The sequence below is a fragment of the Onychostoma macrolepis genome, chromosome 02 (assembly GCF_012432095.1).
Source record: "Onychostoma macrolepis isolate SWU-2019 chromosome 02, ASM1243209v1, whole genome shotgun sequence".
Taxonomy (NCBI): domain Eukaryota; kingdom Metazoa; phylum Chordata; class Actinopteri; order Cypriniformes; family Cyprinidae; genus Onychostoma; species Onychostoma macrolepis.
In genome coordinates this window covers 4,863,754-4,880,485 of record NC_081156.1, presented here as the reverse complement: position 1 = coordinate 4,880,485, position 16,732 = coordinate 4,863,754, and the positions used below count along the sequence as shown (strand labels likewise).

The window sequence follows — 16,732 nt, the reverse complement described above, 5'->3', positions numbered from 1 at the left end:
ATGTTCTGGTCAGAAAATCTAAAATCCAGGCCACCAAACCTTTAGGAACATCAAATTCGAAGAGCAAACGTTCAGCTAAAAGAATTGGTTGAATAGTGTTGAACGCTGATGAAAAATCTATTAATAATAAACGAGCATGACTCTTACTGGTATCCACATGTTTATATATAAAATTTAAGAGTGTCAGGGTGGCATCCTTCACACTCCTATTTCTCCTATAAGCAAACTGTAGCGGATCAATCAACTGACTAGTATGCTCTACAAGCCAAGTGTTAATAATTCTCTCAAAACACTTCATTAATAATGATGTTAAAGAAATTGGTCTAAAATCGTTCATTTGTCTAGCATTGGTCTTTTTAGGAATCGGTACGATAATGGATTTTTTCCACACTGAGGGTACTCTCTGTAATTTCAATGAGGTCTGAAAAATGAGATGAGTGATATCGCAGAGCTGATAAGCACAACTCCTCAAAACTCTCCCACTCACTTTATCTGGCCCAGGGCTTTTATTTTGTTGGGTAGTTTGCAAAACCTTCAAAACAGAGGCTTTATCAATTTGCAGATATTCCTCTGATTTCAAACTAGAACAAAAAACCCTACTCATTTCATTAAAATCGTGTGAATCAAATAGCCTAAAAAAATCATTAAATTCATTAGCTATCTCTCCCTTTTCTATCCCAGACTCAGTCAAAGTTATTCCAATTGATTCTTTCTTTTTTGCACCAGCCATTGCTTTTATTCCTTTCCATGCTGACTGAATATTTCCCTTAATAAACTTCTCCTCCACCGATGCCTTATATTTCATCTTTGCCCTCCTAATTTCTCGTTTTACTTCCTTATTAACCTGCCTCTTTTCCAAATCTGTACCTTGATAAAAAAAACCGTTTCTTCTCATTTAAAACATGTTTCAATGATTTTGTCACCCAGGGCTTATTATTTAAATAAATTCTTACATTTTTCCTAGGTATCACCGACTGTTCACAAAAATGAATATAAGAACTCACAACATCAGCCAGCTCATCATTGTCTACACAAGAAGTTTAAAAAAATATCCCATTCGGTACGATCAAAACAGTCTTGTAACTGTAAGATGTAAGATCAGTCCACCTTTGAAATGACCTAATGACTGGCCTTTCTCTCTGCAACACTGGTTTATAACATGGTTGCAAAGAGACTACATTATGGTCTGCACAACCAATTGGGGGTCTGGGAAAGGATCTATATTCATCCGGTAATTGACCCATTACATAAATCAAGTATTTTTTGATGACGTGTAGGACAGTCAATATATTGCTGGAAATTTAAAACTCCCTCCAAAGAACATTTGTTAAAATCACCCATGATAAAATGGGGAGCATCCGGTGAACGCAACCGATACCGCTGCACCACCCGACTGATGATATCCGTAGCCTTCTGAACATCCGACTTCGGGTGAATATACACCACTGAAATAAAAAGTTGCTGAAATTCTCTTGGCAAATAAAAAGGCCGGATAGATACAGTCAATAGTTCTATAGTCAAGTCCATAAATATTGGGACATCGACACAATTCTAAAATTTTTGGCTCTATACACCACCACAATGGATTTCAAATGAAACGAACAAGATGTGCTTTAACTGCAGACTGTAGGAATTACAACAGTTTGCATATGTGCCTCCCACTTGTTAAGGGACCAAAAGTAATGGGACAGAATAATAATCATAAATCAAACTTTCACTTTTTAATACTTGGTTGCAAATCCTTTGCAGTCAATTACAGCCTGAAGTCTGGAACACATAGACATCACCAGATGCTGGGTTTCATCCCTGGTGATGCTCTGCCAGGCCTCTACTGCAACCGTCTTGGGGCATTTTCCCTTCAGTTTTGTCTTCAGCAAGTGAAATGCATGCTCAATCGGATTCAGGTCAGGTGATTGACTTGGCCATTGCATAACAGTCCACTTCTTTCCATTCAAAAACTCTTTGGTTGCTTTTGCAGTATGCTTTGGGTCATTGTCCATCTGCACTGTGAAGCACCGTCCAATGAGTTCTGAAGCATTTGGCTGAATATGAGCAGATAATATTGCCCGAAACACTTCAGAATTCATCCTGCTGCTTTTGTCAGCAGTCACATCATCAATAAATACAAGAGAACCAGTTCCACTGGCAGCCATACATGCCCACGCCATGACACTACCACCACCATCTTCACTGATGAGGTGGTATGCTTAGGATCATGAGCAGTTCCTTTCCTTCTCCATACTCTTCTCTTCCCATCACTCTGGTACAAGTTGATCTTGGTCTCATCTGTCCATAGGATGTTGTTCCAGAACTGTGAAGGCTTTTTTAGATGTCGTTTGGCAAACTCTAATCTGGCCTTCCTGTTTTTGAGGCTCACCAATGGTTTACATCTTGTGGTGAACCCACTGTATTCACTCTGGTGAAGTCTTCTCTTGATTGTTGACTTTGACACACATACACCTACCTCCTGGAGAGTGTTCTTGATCTGGCCAACTGTTGTGAAGGGTGTTTTCTTCACCAGGGAAAGAATTCTTCGGTCATCCACCACAGTTGTTTTCCGTGGTCTTCCGGGTCTTTTGGTGTTGCTGAGCTCACCGGTGCGTTCCTTCTTTTTAAGAATGTTCCAAACAGTTGTTTTGTCCTAATGTCCTAACGCCTAATGTTTTTGCTATCTCTCTGATGGGTTTGTTTTGTTTTTTCAGCCTAATGATGGCTTGCTTCACTGATAGTGACAGCTCTTTGGATCTCATCTTGACAGTTGACAGCAACAGATTCCAAATACAAATAGCACACTTGAAATGAACTCTGGACCTTTTATCTGCTCATTGTAATTGGGATAATGAGGGAATAACACACACCTGGCCAAGGAACAGCTGAGAAGCCAATTGTCCCATTACTTTTGGTCCCTTAACAAGTGGGAGGCACATATGCAAACTGTTGTAATTCCTACACCGTTCACCTGATTTGGATGTAAATACCCTCAAATTAAAGCTGACAGTCTGCAGTTAAAGCACATCTTGGTTTATTGTGGTGGTGTATAGAGCCAAAAATGTTAGAATTGTGTCGATGTCCCAATATTTATGGACCTGACTGTATATCAGCGGTACACGTTTCCTCACGTACAATCACTGTCTTTGCCCATCGATTGTTCACGTACAAACAGACACCTCCTCCTTGAGACTTCCCTGTGACTGAGGGGTCACGGTCCAGCCGTAGAGGTGCCCCAAATCCATCCAAAGACAGTTCAATATCACAATCCTTCCCGTTTAACCAGGTCTCTGTCAGTGCAATCATACAATCGTCTCTGTACTCCCGTAAACAGCGCACATTTGCTTGCAGTTCATTTGTTTTTCTTCGTAAGGATTGCACATTCGCGAGGATTATACTGGGCAGTGGGATGCACTTAAACCCCAACTTTTTTAACTTCAGTCGAATTCCGCCGCGCTTCCCCCTCTTCCTTGCCTTGATATTAAAATCCAAATTTTCATACCTTGTATTTCCTTGCAAGTCCGTACTCCAATTCGCCACAATCCTTGGATAATTTCCACGCAATTGGAGCAACAATTCCCAGCTGTATTGTAGCGTAGGATAGCATGGAGATTCCTGAGCACTCCAAACAACCCAGAAAAATGTACAAAATTTAAAAAACGTCAAAAACCAGAACCAATCCATTCCGTCCAATGAAGGAAATTAAGGAAAAACTATGCTCCGGGTAACAAAAATACGTAAACGAGACAAAAAGAAAAAAAAAAAGAAAAAAGGGAGACAACCAATTTTGTACAACAAACACACGAGCAGCGCCCCCAATTCTAAACCCACATATTTGTTTAGAATTGCTTTAGGATGTTTTAGCTTGTAAATGCGTATTTCTCTCGAGTCAGACGAGGTGACTTTCTCTTGAGAAAGTAGTATTATGGTAGAGCACTCGTTGATGTTAAAAAAAACATCTTAATTATAGATTTTTTAACATTTTTTTTTAAGATTTGTTTTTGGCGTTTTTTGCCTTTTATTTGATAGGACAGTAGTTAGACAGGAAGCGAAGTTGGAGAGAGAGAAAGAGAGAGGGGGGACAGGATCGAGAATGGTCTGCGAGCCGGGACTCGAACACGAGACGCCCGAAGCGCAATGGCACTACATGTCGACGCGCTGCCCATGAGGCTATCGGCGCCGAATTACAGATTTTTAAAAATTTTAATTTAATTTTAAATTAACAGCTTTTCACTTCACAAGACATTAATTGATAGACTGAAGTGGTGTGGATTAATTATGGTGATGTTTTTATCAGCTGTTTGAACTCTCATTCTGATGGCACCCATTCACTGCAGAGGATCCATTGGTGAAATAATGTTACATTTCTCTAAATCTGTTACTGTGAAGAAACAAACTCATCCACATCTTGGATGTCTGGAAGGTGAGTAAATTTCAGCAAATTTTCATGTTTGGGTGAACTAATCCTGTGTATGGTCTTAAAAATAAGTTTATTTTTTCTTCACTTTAAATCTAATTTATTTATTTTTTCTTTTGATTTTGGGGTGAAATACCACCCGGTCACATTTGTTTGACAGCTGGAGACTGTGTCTATGTACCTGACGATTGTGTCTCTGTGTCCTTGTTGGTCCTGCTGTGTGTTGATCTTGTGTCTGAGGCAGCTGATCTCGCTGTCCAAACTCTTCGCTGTTTTCCTCACATCCAAACGCTCGGGGCAAATTTCTGAGGCTTTCGCTATGGAAGCCTGTCAAAAATAGATTCAGCCAAACAAACGGAAATCTCTTCATAGCTAATGGATCAGTGTAAGATGTCAGTGTTTGGTCACCTGTAACACCTGGTCCTTCTCATTCAAATTCTTCTTTAGTGTCTTAATCATGTCCACATGGGCTTTCCGCTTCTCTTCATAGTGTTTTTTGTAATGTTTACTCTTCGCCAACTCCTGATCACTGTTGCTCAATTGCTTCTACAAGCAATCACATAAAAACAAAACTGTTTACTAGATTGGACACATTGATAATTAAGAATGTGTGCTGTTGTGGACTGTTCAGTAGTGAACCTGAAGCTCATGATCCTTATTTAAAGCTTGACAGCTTGCCATTTTTAAACATTAGCTAAAAGGAATTAGGACTCTGGCGGTCAAAAGCTGATGATGTTACACATAGGGCTGAGCGATATGAGCAAAAATTCATATCTCTGTCTTTTTTGGCTGATTTGCAGTATACGGTATGTATCTCCGTATTTTCTACACTTTTGTATTTGGATTAAACAAATAAACAAATAAAGTAAATGTTACAATGTAGGCATATATTATGTGCAAAAGGAGTTAAAATCACATTACATTCTAACATTGTAACACTGCAGTCTAAAAACAAAAATAATGCTTTTAAAACAGAAGTAAAATTTTAACTAAAAAAACGAAAATAATAAAAAAAGCACAGACTAATTGAGTAAAAAGGCTATTTTGATTACCCCATTATAGTCACTTTACAGTAGGGCTGCCCTCAACTAAGGATTTTTCTGGTCAACTAGTAGTTGTTCATTTGAACCATTAGTCGACTAATCGCACGTTTATTAATAAACCATTTAAATCATATAATGAGCCTTTAATTGCCTAGATAACCTAATAAGCGCTCAAGCACACGCATAAAGCTTTCCACAGCACACCGGCAGAAGTAATGATTATAAATGTCAGGGAAAAACAGTAAGGAGACTGCATTAACATTTTAATAATTTGATAAACTAGTGCTTTCTTTGTTTTCGGTTTAAGAAATGAAGTCGGCGACACTGACTCGTCATCTCCGCAGTAGTGATGCACCTGTATGCATGTTTCATACGGATTACATAATCTGAGAATTTGTTTTCCATTTGAATTGGTTCATTTGAAAGTAGACATTTCACTCGCTACAGATATATTTTTAATGTCTGTAAAGCAAAGATATACATGGAGTTTCGCGCTGAAGTTCACAGAGACCGAGACGGCAGAAAGCGCATCCTGTTTGCTTTCATATGCTTTCAAGCACTATATAAATGCCTCATTCATTCATTCATTATTTTTCAAAAGGTGCGGTATTGTGAGTGCACACAAATAAATGTAGTCTTTACAGACTTGAAAGATGGATTACTCTTATCTGTATGAGCAAAAATGCGGGAGTAGGCTATTTTAGGAGTAAGTGAGCGAGTGACAGGAATCTGTCCTGCAGTGAGTGCACTACTGTACTCTCCACACAGAGAGCACACATTTCTCTAGGTTAACATTAGATTGAGTAGCTATGTAAAGTTGCTAATCAGGGCCGTCATTTGGGCGGGGCAACTTGTGAATTGGCACTAGAGGCTGACATTTTTTCGGGAATCCCACGGGTCATGGGAATCCCCCGGGATAGGAAACAAAATCGCTACGAATCACGTGATTGGGATGGGACAGGAAAAAATGTCAACAGGAGTGGGCGGGACCGGGAATAGAAATGATACCCAACTTAATACACAAATATACCTTTTATATAAATAAACTATAAACTGTATATTTTTAATTCTGAACTCAATTCTAGTTGCCCTGTCTCTTTATGCTCTCCTCCTGTTTGCTGTGGTGTGGCTGGTTAAGTGAATGACGCAGTCCGTGACGGACAGATTGTTAACGGTAATGTGGTAATACACTCGGGCAGGACATCCAAACCTTCACCTATCATTCATCGACCTCAAATATGGCTTTTCATCTGAAAGATGTATGTAGTAGCAACTTTACATGGCCACTCAATATGATGTTAACCTAGAGAAATGTGCGCTATTGAAGTGTTTGTGTGGAGAGTGGAAGCTGAATAGCGCGCTCGCTGCAGGACAGGCGCCGGTGCGTTCACTTGCTCTTAAAATCTCAGTAATTTTTGGTCATACAGATAAAAGTAGCCTAATACATCTTTTGAATCTGTAAAGACTCTACGTTTATTTGTGTGCACTCAGTATAACAAACTTTTCTGTAAAGTAATTAAAGCAAACAGGTTGCGCTTTCTGCCGTCTAGGTCTCTGTGAACTTGAGCGACAAACTTCGAAACTCCGTAAAAATATATCTATAGAGAGTGAAATGTCTACTTACAAATAGTAAAAAAAAAATTCAAATAGAAAACGTGTGTGTTAGCATGGATGATTTACATGAAATTTAATGTGTGTGCAATCCACACTGTGCATTGTATAAGCTGACTTTGTTCAATATAATAACAAAAAAAAAAACACGGGAGTGGGAGGGAATGGGAGTCATTCTTCCGGGACTGGAACGAGACGGGATTTTCCCCCAGTTTTTTCGTGGGATTGGGACGGGACGAGATTTTTTTTTGTGGGAGTGGGACAGGAGAGGTTTGAAAATCCAGTCCCGTGTCACCCTCTAATTGGCACTGCATGGAGGACGGAACAAAACCTTGGACGGAGCCGTAACACGCCGCAGACTTGTGCAGTGTAAACAAGGGGTAAATTAAGTCTGTGAAGTTTAGCGGAGAATCACAAAGTATAAGGCTCATGCACTTCTCACAGCAAAATGGAAATATTTCCATGGCTTTCTAACATTTACAGATGGAGAATATACCTGTGAAATGTAAGTTATGTATTTAGGAAAACAGCACATCTCAAACTCATTAAACAGCGCGTCTCTGTCAGCGGCACACACAGCCTTTCTGTCAGAGCCTGAAAACTGAAACTGAAACTATAAACTATAGGCTACTATATCTTACGAGTTTTTTTTAAAGTCCTTTATATAAAGCTTGTCACATGTTTAGAACAAATTGTATTACGCACTTTTTCTGCAGCAGTTCAGTCTGTGTCCTCCTCTATATTTTTTCAAATGCGCTCGTAACAAACTACTGTATATCGATATTAAAGGTGCCATAGAATGGAAAACTGTATTTACCTTGGCATAGTTGAATAATAAGAGTTCTGTACATGGAAATGACATACCGTGAGCCTCAAATACCATTGTTTACTTCTCCTTTTGTAAATCTCGTGAATAAAAAGAGCACTGAAAAATAGGCAAATCAGAACATAACACCGACTGTGACGTAACAGTTGGGATCACTAATAGTTACACCCCCAACATTTGCATGTACCCGCCCATGTCCTAGGCCAGAGGCCAGCCGAACCATCAGAAGCTCTGCAGGTATATGAAGAAACAAGTGAGGATAATAGCGAAAATGGCAGATCATGGAAATAAATGTTCCAGGCTGTGCAGGGGATGTGAAGTGCAGGGATGGGTTGGTGTCTGTATTCAGAAAGGCACGGAAAGCAAATAAAGCGTTCTAATAAAATAATGTGAGCCACTAAAGGGACATGGTTAGCTCCTTGCTAGTGGTAGCCTGTTACATTGCAGTACATAAGATTTCACTTACCACATAAACAGAGTAAGGAGAGATGACTGAGGATGATGGCGAATGATTTACAGATCCTGAGCACCACTGACAAGCATCTGATCTTGTAAAATGTGTGGTAAGTACTGCCGCTCCATAGTATAAACAGAGTACGTGCGATCGCGAATCTTGAAAGCAAAAGTGAAAGTAAAAAGCGATCGTGCATTTGAAAGCAGTTTCAGTGCCCCGCATATTAATAGTGGCTCCCTGATGCCCGCATTTTATATACAGTATAATTACCCGATGATGTAACTGAGAGAAAGTATTGAAATATATATTTTCCCTGTGTTTCGTTCCTGCTGTGTGAGCTACTGAAATGAGCCGCACTGTGAAACAGCCAATCAGAGCAGAGCTCAACATTATTATTCATGACCCTTCCAAATAAGCCAATAACAGACCATTTAATTCTAGGGAGAAATCCTAGGGTTGTAAGTGCACATGTAAAACCGTTTCAGGAGACTTTTTGCCCTTACCTAAGCCACATACCTTCTATGTAGATATCAGAGAACAATTAAAAATATTGTATCAATGCAGTCTATGGCACCTTTAATGGTATCGCTTATAAAAAAAATATATATATCGATATATCATACAAACTCGATATACTGCCCAGCTCTAGTTACACACACTCTTGACTTACTCTAACCTTAATGGGCTCAGCTTCCTCTGCGATGCTGTTAAAAGCTTCCCTCTGCTGCTGGGAGAGCTGCTCAGCCTCCTCATATTCCCTCTTGTGTGTCAGCACCTGATTCCGCGCAGCTTCAAATTCCTCTCGACAAACAATTATACGGCTGCTGAGCTCCTCCAGTTCCTCTTCCTGAACACAGAGACATAATGAGACACAGAAAGCCACTGAAACATTTATCTTTATAATGAGTGAATCTGTTTGTTTCCAAAGGTTTCAAGTCTTCTGACTGAGGTTCCTCAACATTTTGCAATTCTGTCAGCTCTGCTTGAAGCTTCCGACAACATTCCTGTTAGTCAAAATAAACAAAAAATACATATTAGAACATATTTGGTTAAAATTCTATGATGTGGTCTGTGCATGGCAGGTATTTAATGACCTGGGCTTTCTTGCGGTCTTCATAGGCTCTGCGAAGAAAAAAAGAAAAAAAAGGTTTTGATCTTTCTTGGTTGTTGATCAGATTAATAGAAAATTGTTCACATGAATATGAATTCTATATCCAAGCCAACATCAAAATTAATGAAAAACATCCAAATAAAATAACAACAAAAATATACAAAAAAGGTAATGACAAGGTCTCAGTTCAGATGGGAGGCTGGACAATGCACAATTAAATGATCATGTTGAATGTTGGTTTGACATGTCGAATTAGTGTTAGCTTGACAAAGAAGATACATTTTGAATTTTAAACTGTCACCATTCAAAGTTAAAGGGGTGGTTGACTGCTTTTTTTCTAGGGTTGATTGTGTTTATGGGGTGCAGTCCAACATGAGTTAATGTTTCGTTTAAAAAAAAAACGCATTATGTTTCACATAATTTACCTTTATTCTACACCACTCTGTGCCTTCTTCTATGAACGCTCTGATGATTTCCCGGTTTTATGAAGCCCATCCCTCAGAAATATGCGATGGACTCAGATTGGTTAGCTGGCCCAGTGTGTTGTGATTGGCAAAACTGCCTCTAGTGCACATCTAAACGTCAACTAAACAATGGCGTCGGCAATATTGCTTATCAATTTGAGCCCGAATGAGACACAGAAGATATTAGTGAAGAAGATTGCGCAGAACCTGTGCAAGCATAGCTCTTACAGGACCTTTCAGAATGGTATGTTTGTTTGTTTGTTATTGTCTCATACTTTTAGATACTCTGTTGATTGCGTTGTAGCATTTTTTGCAATTGTTTATTTTGTAAGAGTAAGAAGTGTTTGACAGCAAGTATTGCTCGATACCAAGGCAACCGCAACCGCACGCCTGCCATCTAAATAATAGAGAATCGACCTATACATATCTATGGTTGTTAGGGTAACCCTAACCCTAACCCTATCAGCCTTAACTGTATTTTAAAAGACGGCATCTCAGATTGCATTGAACTTTCAGCGTTGTAACTTTGCAGATATTGTTTATGCTTAAACAGCAACATTACAGACTATCTAAAATTAAAAAAGTGAAATCACAATCAACCACCCCTTATAATAAAGAATCTCTTATGTTTACCAAGACTGCATTTATTTGATTAAAAAAATGTAAATGTAAAACAACTTAAACATGTCATACATCATACACTCGATCGCCTTTTTGTGAACGCGCCTGCTTGAGCGACCCGAAGCTGCACATAACAGTTTATAAAGTTTTAAGAATCGACATTTTTCTTAAACTAACGCATTGTTTAGCTTCAGAAGGCCTTTATTAACACCCCAGAGCCGTGTGGAGTAGTTTACGGATTTAGAAACACAGGCACCATTCACTTTGAAGAAGTAATTAGTAATTTGTAGTGGATTACTTTTTTTGAGTAACCTACCCAACACTGGGGGTAAGTGATTAATGATAAAATTTTCATTTTGGGGTGGAGTAACACTTTAAGCACACAGTTGGATACAAACACTTACAGTACACACAGGAGCAGGCACATCATAGATGAAATCGCAACATTTTTACACTACACTCTATTTCTGTTTAAGTTATTCAATTCTTTGTTTTTGTCCTTCTGTTGGAGTGTTTTAAATGCTTACATCTGTACTTCTGCTGGAGTGGTTTAATAATTCTTTAAATTTATGCTTCTGTAGAAGTGTTTAAATTAAATAAGCGTTAGGTGGTTATGAGTTTACAGCCAATAGCGCAATCCACTAATATAAATATTTTTATGAAGTTATTCTTTTAAATTCTGAAGATTTTCTATTGCAAAAGATGATTTGCACAATGTCCTGCTGTAGGAAATAGTATTTTGTAAGCAGAGACTAGATAAAAATGTGTATCTCACTTTACCAGACACAGTGTCCCAATTTACCTGAAAAAGCCCAAAGAAAAGAAATGCATGCTTAACATTTTTGAATCTCTGTATGTTTAAAACAATAACCAATATTCTTTCAAAAAACATACTGGGAGATACAAGAGACTTTGAGAATTTGTTTAAAGTGCCCCTATTATGGGTTATGAAAGGTTCATATTTTGGTTTTTGGAGTCCCCTACAACAGGTTGACATGCATGATGGTGCATGTAAATAAACAGTTTGTGTGGAGCAGCATTATCTGTGAACGGAACCACTCTGACAAGCACGCATGTAACCTACACGCATGTAAATAATGAATTTTTAAATGGGTTAATATATCATGCAGCCTTGGAAAACAGTCTAATAATGAGTTTCATAGATTTTCGTCCGTGGAATGTGCCACTTCCAGTATACTGCCGGTTAGTCGACACGGGCAAAATGAAATTGAGGATTTTTAAAAATCAAATACTCAAATAGAATCGACGAATCGCGACAGCCCTAATCATAGTGGGATCCCTGTGTATAGAAAAGATTTTTACCTACAACTGCACTAACCTCATTTTACCCAGTCTGTCTTTAGCTAGTAGTTGTTCCAGCTCAGCCTGAATGTGATTCAACTTCTCCACACGAGCATGAGTGTCAGCTGAGTTAGTCTGACTTATGCTGGACAGAGAGGAGGGGTTGGGTCATAATGAAACAGCTGGATAATGTTACGTAATGTTGTCTCCTTTCTGTACACTTTTGAAGTACCTGTGTTCGAGTTCTCGGATCTGCTTGTTAAGCTGATCTTTATCCCTTTCAAGGTCTCTCAAGTTAGCCTTTTTACGATGAAGACCAGCCTAAACCAAGAAAAAATGAAAAACAAAAAGCACTGAGAATTGAGCACATAAAGGGTGTCACAAAGCAAGGTCTAACACAACAGGTAAGTGACAAACAAGATAGTTTATTGAAGGGAACTTGGGGAACAGGAACGAGAGGCAAAAGGCAGGTGATTGAGCAAGATGTTATGGGTTTCAGAGTGCTTAGCTTTAACCTTGATGCAGTGTTTTTCTTTTGCAGATGTGAGGATAATCTTGGATCGGGTTTCTCAGCATTCGATGGAGGATCGGTGGAGAGTCCAAGGGGTAAGTATCGCAGGTAAGTCATATGATAGAGGGAGTCCAGAGCAGTCCGTGAAGGTGAACGGTAGACCGGACAATGAGAGGTAGTGATGTGTGTGTATATATGCTGATGCTGATTAGTGGCAGCAGGTGCATGTGATTAATAGTCAGGTGACTGTGAGCGGGTGATTGTGCTGGGTGGTGACTGTGAGGCTTGTGACAGATCCCTGACATTACCCCCTCCCCCAGGGGCGGCTCCTGACGCCCTCGAGCGGCGGCGGGGGCGGCCACAGGCTCTGGGTGCGGGACGATCGGGATGGGTACGATGGAAGTTTTCGAGTAGTAACAGGTCTAGGATGTTGTCCCTGGCCACCCAGGAACATTCTTCTGGTCCTTAGCCTTCCCAGTCAACTAGATATTCCAGCCTGCCGCCCTGTCGCTGTGAGTCTAGGATTTCTCTGACTAGGTAGACGGAGGGTTGCTCGAAGGTTTATGGGGGAGGAAGCTTGTCTACTTTGGTGGGTCCTGGTGCAGAGGGAGAACAGGGTTTAAGGAGTGACACGTGAAAGGAGGGATGAATTCTGTACCTGGGTGGGAGTTGCAGGTCGTAGGTGACCTCGTTGATCTGCCTTTGTATCGGGAAGGGACCAATGTATCGGGGACTCAGCTTCTTGCATGGCAGGAGGAGGCGCAGATCTCAGGTGGACAGCCAGACCGTGTCTCCGGGGTGGTAGATGGGAGTCGTGGTTCGCCGAGCATCTGCGAAGGTCTTGTGCCTCCGCACTGCACGTTGGAGGTGAACGTGAGCTGAGTCCCACACTCTCTCGCTCGCTAAGAACCAGTGGTCTACAGCTGGAAGCTCCGACGGCTCTCCTGTCCACAGGAAGAGCGGTGGCTGGTACCCGAGTATGCACTGAAATGGCGTGAGGCCGGTGGTGTTTTGTTGCAGGGAGTTCTGTGCATACTCGGCCCAGGGGAGGAAACGGCTCCAGCTGTGTTGATCGTCGTGACAGTATGCCCGGAGGTACCGTCCGAGTTCTTGGATCTTACGCTCAGTCTGGCCGTTTGTCTGGGGGTGGTAGCCTGAGGACAAGCTTACAGTGACTCCCAGTAACTGGAAGAATGCTCTCCACACGTGGGAAATGAACTGTGGACCTCTGTGTGAGACTAACTCTTCAGGAATTCCAAAATTTCGGAAAACGTGATTAAATAGACTCTGCCATCTCCAGGGCAGTGGGAAGTCCTTTGAGGGGTATGAACTTGCATGCTTTAGAGAAGCGATCGACTGCTACCAGTACACAGGTGTTGCCCTTGGAGTTGGGTAAGTCCGTTACGAAGTCTATTCCCAAGTGGGACCAGGGTCGACGAGGGATTGGCAGGGGCACAAGCTTGCCTACGGGAAGATGACGAGGGGTCTTAGACATGGCACAGACTGAGCAACTGCAGATGTACCTGATGACGTCCCGGGTCATACTACGCCACCAGTACCGAGCTTGAAGAAGCGAGAGGGTTCTTTGGCTGCCTGGATGTCCAGATATCCGGTACATTGTGAACTGAGCCCAGATTGTTGTTGGGAGGTGGGTACATACGTCTTCCCTTCTGGGCCTCCCAGCGGAGCAGGTTCTGTGAGAGTGGCAGCTCGAATCTCCTCATCAAGATTTCACTGAATGGGACTCACTATCATGGCTGGAGGGAGGATTGGTTCAGGATCGGAGGGTGAGTCTGGAGAGTGCATTCGGGAGAGGGCATCGGCTTTGTTATTGCGACTTCCGGGGCGGTAAGTTATGGAGAATTAGAATCTTGTGAAGAATAATGCCCAGCGGGCTTGACGTGGGTTGAGTCTTTTGGCGTCTCGAAGATATTGGAGGTTTTTATGGTCAGTTATGACTGTAAATGGATGAGTGGCTCCCTCCAGCCAGTGCTGCCACTCTTCCAGGGCAAGTTTGATGGCCAGTAACTCCCGGTTTCCGACGTCATAATTCTGCTCCACTGAGGTCAGTTTCTTGGAGTAGTATGCGCAAGGATGGAGGCTAGGAGGCTCACCGTGGTATTGGGACAGCACGGCCCCGACGCCGGTGGTGGAGGCGTCCACTTCCACAACAAAGGGAGCGTCTGGGTCAGGATGGTGTAAGATGGGGGCCGTGCTGAAGGCTGTCTGAAGTTTCGTGGGCGTTGGAGTTCCAGGACAGGGACTTGGGCTTTCCTCGGAGTAGAGAAGTCAAGGGTGCTGTGTGGAGACTGAAATTCTTGATGAACCGGCGGTAAAAGTTTACAAATCCTAGGAACTGTTGGAGCTCTTTAATGGTCTGGGGACGAGGCCACTTCCTGACTGCATCTACCTTCCCCTGGTCCATTTGAATCACTTCTTGACCTACGAGATAGCCTAGGAACTGCACCATGGGGCGATGGAACTCGCATTTCTCCAGCTTCAGGAAGAGATGGTATTCGCGGAGCTTCTGTAGGACCTGCTTAACATGTTGGCGATGTTCGGCCTGGTTCCGGGAGTAGATCAATATGTCGTCAATGTACACAATCACAAAGCGGTGGAGGAACTCCTGGAACACCTCGTTCATAAACCCTTGGAAGGCCGACGGGGTGTTGGCGAGCCCATACGGCATGACGAGATATTCATAATGCCCTGATGGAGTGATGAATGCCGTCTTCCATTCGTCGTCCTTCCGGATGCGAACGAGGTTATAAGCGCTTCGCAGGTCCAGCTTGGAGAATATGCGGGTCCCACGGAGTTCCTCAAGGGGGGCCGGGACCAGGGGAAGAGGATATGGTAGTTTCACCGTTTGGGAATTTAGAGCTCGGTAATCTATGTAGGGCCACAAGCCCCCGTCCTTCTTACCCACGAAGAAGAAACTCGACGCCGCCGGTGAGGTGGAAGGTCAGATGAATCCCTGGTTGAGAGCCTCCTTGATGTATTCCTCCATAGCCTTGCGCTCCGGGATGGACAAGGGGTAAACTCTACCCTTGGGGAGTTTAGCTCCAGGCAGCAAATCGATAGCGCAGTCCCATGGCCGGTGTGGTGGTAGTTTGGTGGCTGCCTGCTTACTAAAGACATCCTGGAACGCCACGTAATCAGATGGGACTGTGACTTCTTCCTGAGGCTCGGGACTTTCAATGAGTGTGGAGGCTACTTGCATGGTGCTGGATCTCTGGGAAGGAGTGGGTAGTGACGGTGACAGTGTCCTGAAACTGCAGCCTCCAGTATTGTAGAAATACCTAACTCACAACAACAGCCTTATTGAACATGCACATTTATTCTCTGCCAGCAGGAGGTGCTTCCGGAACTGTTTCCCCGGTAACAGCAGAACACAAAGCAGCACAGCACTGGACTCTGAAACATGCAGCGCTCGTGTTTGTTTAATAAAATCATAGCTTTTTGAAGTTTAATCGTCACATTAAGCTGTATTGCAATTCTGGTCTGTACCCAAATTTAAGACCTCTTGAAATCATAATTAAGACTTTCTTGTACAATTTAAGACTTTTTAAGGACCCGCGGGAACCCTGTCTTGTAAGTATTATAGATAGTTTGTGTTTCTGGTGTAAAATCAGACTTTATTTAGCTATATTAATTTAATGCTGTATATTGAGCAGTGGACGATGTTAAATCCATATATGAGATACAAATCTGAGGAAAAATGCATTGTTGGTCGGCGCCCCCTAGCACGCAGGCATGAATTAGCAGAAGGCGATCAATCGTTTTGCGCACGGTGTGAAAGCACCATTCGGCAGTGATTCACCTCACTTTTTCACATCACGCTCAGTGTAAAACGGCCTTCATGGTGTTGTGATTGTGCACCTCAGTGGATTTGAGATCTCGGTTGCGCGCCTGTGCTTGGCTCTTCAGTTCATCGCACTGTGGCTGCAGCTGCTGCATCCGCTGCGCCACACCCTCTAGCTGATCCTGCAACTGTCCCAATATCCTGTTGGCCTCCTGAACTTTCCCCTACGAACAAGCAAAACCCAAAATAGAAACACTGCACATTACTGTGAATCAAACATAATTAGATTTTCATCAAGTATTTTCTTCAGTAAAATAACTGGGGTTGCTGGCTGTGCACAACCCAACAGAAAGCTTTGAGGGTTGCTGAAAGATGGCAGTATGAAAGCTAGAACATCAATGCCGTTAAAGTCGTGATCTATTGTGACCAAGAGCAAATTTTTGTTTGCAATGTCCTAGCAAATAGCATACTGTTGCAAATGGTCTATGGAAAAAAGCTCGGTAAAGTTAGTTTTAGGTTCGATATTCGCCGGACATTCGCTTTCACTTACCACTGTTCTATAGAGTCGACAGTGTTACAAAG

The 16,732-nt window shown here is 42.0% G+C and overlaps 1 pseudogene; it reads right to left on the bottom strand.

Annotated features, from left to right (window-relative positions):
* The window catches only part of LOC131521761 (structural maintenance of chromosomes protein 6-like), a 49,300-nt pseudogene that overhangs the window by 13,811 nt on the left and 18,757 nt on the right, over positions 1-16,732 (bottom strand).